This window comes from Vitis vinifera, chromosome 17 (assembly GCF_030704535.1).
Source record: "Vitis vinifera cultivar Pinot Noir 40024 chromosome 17, ASM3070453v1".
Taxonomy (NCBI): Eukaryota; Viridiplantae; Streptophyta; class Magnoliopsida; order Vitales; family Vitaceae; genus Vitis; species Vitis vinifera.
The window spans coordinates 2,501-7,500 of NC_081821.1; positions in this window are offsets into that span (position 1 = coordinate 2,501).

Genomic DNA, 5,000 nt, shown 5'->3' on the forward strand with positions numbered 1-5,000 from the left:
ACCCTAAACCCTAAACCCTAAACCCTAAACCCTAAACCCTAAACCCTAAACCCTAAACCCTAAACCCTAAACCCTAAACCCTAAACCCTAAACCCTAAACCCTAAACCCTAAACCCTAAACCCTAAACCCTAAACCCTAAACCCTAAACCCTAAACCCTAAACCCTAAACCCTAAACCCTAAACCCTAAACCCTAAACCCTAAACCCTAAACCCTAAACCCTAAACCCTAAACCCTAAACCCTAAACCCTAAACCCTAAACCCTAAACCCTAAACCCTAAACCCTAAACCCTAAACCCTAAACCCTAAACCCTAAACCCTAAACCCTAAACCCTAAACCCTAAACCCTAAACCCTAAACCCTAAACCCTAAACCCTAAACCCTAAACCCTAAACCCTAAACCCTAAACCCTAAACCCTAAACCCTAAACCCTAAACCCTAAACCCTAAACCCTAAACCCTAAACCCTAAACCCTAAACCCTAAACCCTAAACCCTAAACCCTAAACCCTAAACCCTAAACCCTAAACCCTAAACCCTAAACCCTAAACCCTAAACCCTAAACCCTAAACCCTAAACCCTAAACCCTAAACCCTAAACCCTAAACCCTAAACCCTAAACCCTAAACCCTAAACCCTAAACCCTAAACCCTAAACCCTAAACCCTAAACCCTAAACCCTAAACCCTAAACCCTAAACCCTAAACCCTAAACCCTAAACCCTAAACCCTAAACCCTAAACCCTAAACCCTAAACCCTAAACCCTAAACCCTAAACCCTAAACCCTAAACCCTAAACCCTAAACCCTAAACCCTAAACCCTAAACCCTAAACCCTAAACCCTAAACCCTAAACCCTAAACCCTAAACCCTAAACCCTAAACCCTAAACCCTAAACCCTAAACCCTAAACCCTAAACCCTAAACCCTAAACCCTAAACCCTAAACCCTAAACCCTAAACCCTAAACCCTAAACCCTAAACCCTAAACCCTAAACCCTAAACCCTAAACCCTAAACCCTAAACCCTAAACCCTAAACCCTAAACCCTAAACCCTAAACCCTAAACCCTAAACCCTAAACCCTAAACCCTAAACCCTAAACCCTAAACCCTAAACCCTAAACCCTAAACCCTAAACCCTAAACCCTAAACCCTAAACCCTAAACCCTAAACCCTAAACCCTAAACCCTAAACCCTAAACCCTAAACCCTAAACCCTAAACCCTAAACCCTAAACCCTAAACCCTAAACCCTAAACCCTAAACCCTAAACCCTAAACCCTAAACCCTAAACCCTAAACCCTAAACCCTAAACCCTAAACCCTAAACCCTAAACCCTAAACCCTAAACCCTAAACCCTAAACCCTAAACCCTAAACCCTAAACCCTAAACCCTAAACCCTAAACCCTAAACCCTAAACCCTAAACCCTAAACCCTAAACCCTAAACCCTAAACCCTAAACCCTAAACCCTAAACCCTAAACCCTAAACCCTAAACCCTAAACCCTAAACCCTAAACCCTAAACCCTAAACCCTAAACCCTAAACCCTAAACCCTAAACCCTAAACCCTAAACCCTAAACCCTAAACCCTAAACCCTAAACCCTAAACCCTAAACCCTAAACCCTAAACCCTAAACCCTAAACCCTAAACCCTAAACCCTAAACCCTAAACCCTAAACCCTAAACCCTAAACCCTAAACCCTAAACCCTAAACCCTAAACCCTAAACCCTAAACCCTAAACCCTAAACCCTAAACCCTAAACCCTAAACCCTAAACCCTAAACCCTAAACCCTAAACCCTAAACCCTAAACCCTAAACCCTAAACCCTAAACCCTAAACCCTAAACCCTAAACCCTAAACCCTAAACCCTAAACCCTAAACCCTAAACCCTAAACCCTAAACCCTAAACCCTAAACCCTAAACCCTAAACCCTAAACCCTAAACCCTAAACCCTAAACCCTAAACCCTAAACCCTAAACCCTAAACCCTAAACCCTAAACCCTAAACCCTAAACCCTAAACCCTAAACCCTAAACCCTAAACCCTAAACCCTAAACCCTAAACCCTAAACCCTAAACCCTAAACCCTAAACCCTAAACCCTAAACCCTAAACCCTAAACCCTAAACCCTAAACCCTAAACCCTAAACCCTAAACCCTAAACCCTAAACCCTAAACCCTAAACCCTAAACCCTAAACCCTAAACCCTAAACCCTAAACCCTAAACCCTAAACCCTAAACCCTAAACCCTAAACCCTAAACCCTAAACCCTAAACCCTAAACCCTAAACCCTAAACCCTAAACCCTAAACCCTAAACCCTAAACCCTAAACCCTAAACCCTAAACCCTAAACCCTAAACCCTAAACCCTAAACCCTAAACCCTAAACCCTAAACCCTAAACCCTAAACCCTAAACCCTAAACCCTAAACCCTAAACCCTAAACCCTAAACCCTAAACCCTAAACCCTAAACCCTAAACCCTAAACCCTAAACCCTAAACCCTAAACCCTAAACCCTAAACCCTAAACCCTAAACCCTAAACCCTAAACCCTAAACCCTAAACCCTAAACCCTAAACCCTAAACCCTAAACCCTAAACCCTAAACCCTAAACCCTAAACCCTAAACCCTAAACCCTAAACCCTAAACCCTAAACCCTAAACCCTAAACCCTAAACCCTAAACCCTAAACCCTAAACCCTAAACCCTAAACCCTAAACCCTAAACCCTAAACCCTAAACCCTAAACCCTAAACCCTAAACCCTAAACCCTAAACCCTAAACCCTAAACCCTAAACCCTAAACCCTAAACCCTAAACCCTAAACCCTAAACCCTAAACCCTAAACCCTAAACCCTAAACCCTAAACCCTAAACCCTAAACCCTAAACCCTAAACCCTAAACCCTAAACCCTAAACCCTAAACCCTAAACCCTAAACCCTAAACCCTAAACCCTAAACCCTAAACCCTAAACCCTAAACCCTAAACCCTAAACCCTAAACCCTAAACCCTAAACCCTAAACCCTAAACCCTAAACCCTAAACCCTAAACCCTAAACCCTAAACCCTAAACCCTAAACCCTAAACCCTAAACCCTAAACCCTAAACCCTAAACCCTAAACCCTAAACCCTAAACCCTAAACCCTAAACCCTAAACCCTAAACCCTAAACCCTAAACCCTAAACCCTAAACCCTAAACCCTAAACCCTAAACCCTAAACCCTAAACCCTAAACCCTAAACCCTAAACCCTAAACCCTAAACCCTAAACCCTAAACCCTAAACCCTAAACCCTAAACCCTAAACCCTAAACCCTAAACCCTAAACCCTAAACCCTAAACCCTAAACCCTAAACCCTAAACCCTAAACCCTAAACCCTAAACCCTAAACCCTAAACCCTAAACCCTAAACCCTAAACCCTAAACCCTAAACCCTAAACCCTAAACCCTAAACCCTAAACCCTAAACCCTAAACCCTAAACCCTAAACCCTAAACCCTAAACCCTAAACCCTAAACCCTAAACCCTAAACCCTAAACCCTAAACCCTAAACCCTAAACCCTAAACCCTAAACCCTAAACCCTAAACCCTAAACCCTAAACCCTAAACCCTAAACCCTAAACCCTAAACCCTAAACCCTAAACCCTAAACCCTAAACCCTAAACCCTAAACCCTAAACCCTAAACCCTAAACCCTAAACCCTAAACCCTAAACCCTAAACCCTAAACCCTAAACCCTAAACCCTAAACCCTAAACCCTAAACCCTAAACCCTAAACCCTAAACCCTAAACCCTAAACCCTAAACCCTAAACCCTAAACCCTAAACCCTAAACCCTAAACCCTAAACCCTAAACCCTAAACCCTAAACCCTAAACCCTAAACCCTAAACCCTAAACCCTAAACCCTAAACCCTAAACCCTAAACCCTAAACCCTAAACCCTAAACCCTAAACCCTAAACCCTAAACCCTAAACCCTAAACCCTAAACCCTAAACCCTAAACCCTAAACCCTAAACCCTAAACCCTAAACCCTAAACCCTAAACCCTAAACCCTAAACCCTAAACCCTAAACCCTAAACCCTAAACCCTAAACCCTAAACCCTAAACCCTAAACCCTAAACCCTAAACCCTAAACCCTAAACCCTAAACCCTAAACCCTAAACCCTAAACCCTAAACCCTAAACCCTAAACCCTAAACCCTAAACCCTAAACCCTAAACCCTAAACCCTAAACCCTAAACCCTAAACCCTAAACCCTAAACCCTAAACCCTAAACCCTAAACCCTAAACCCTAAACCCTAAACCCTAAACCCTAAACCCTAAACCCTAAACCCTAAACCCTAAACCCTAAACCCTAAACCCTAAACCCTAAACCCTAAACCCTAAACCCTAAACCCTAAACCCTAAACCCTAAACCCTAAACCCTAAACCCTAAACCCTAAACCCTAAACCCTAAACCCTAAACCCTAAACCCTAAACCCTAAACCCTAAACCCTAAACCCTAAACCCTAAACCCTAAACCCTAAACCCTAAACCCTAAACCCTAAACCCTAAACCCTAAACCCTAAACCCTAAACCCTAAACCCTAAACCCTAAACCCTAAACCCTAAACCCTAAACCCTAAACCCTAAACCCTAAACCCTAAACCCTAAACCCTAAACCCTAAACCCTAAACCCTAAACCCTAAACCCTAAACCCTAAACCCTAAACCCTAAACCCTAAACCCTAAACCCTAAACCCTAAACCCTAAACCCTAAACCCTAAACCCTAAACCCTAAACCCTAAACCCTAAACCCTAAACCCTAAACCCTAAACCCTAAACCCTAAACCCTAAACCCTAAACCCTAAACCCTAAACCCTAAACCCTAAACCCTAAACCCTAAACCCTAAACCCTAAACCCTAAACCCTAAACCCTAAACCCTAAACCCTAAACCCTAAACCCTAAACCCTAAACCCTAAACCCTAAACCCTAAACCCTAAACCCTAAACCCTAAACCCTAAACCCTAAACCCTAAACCCTAAAC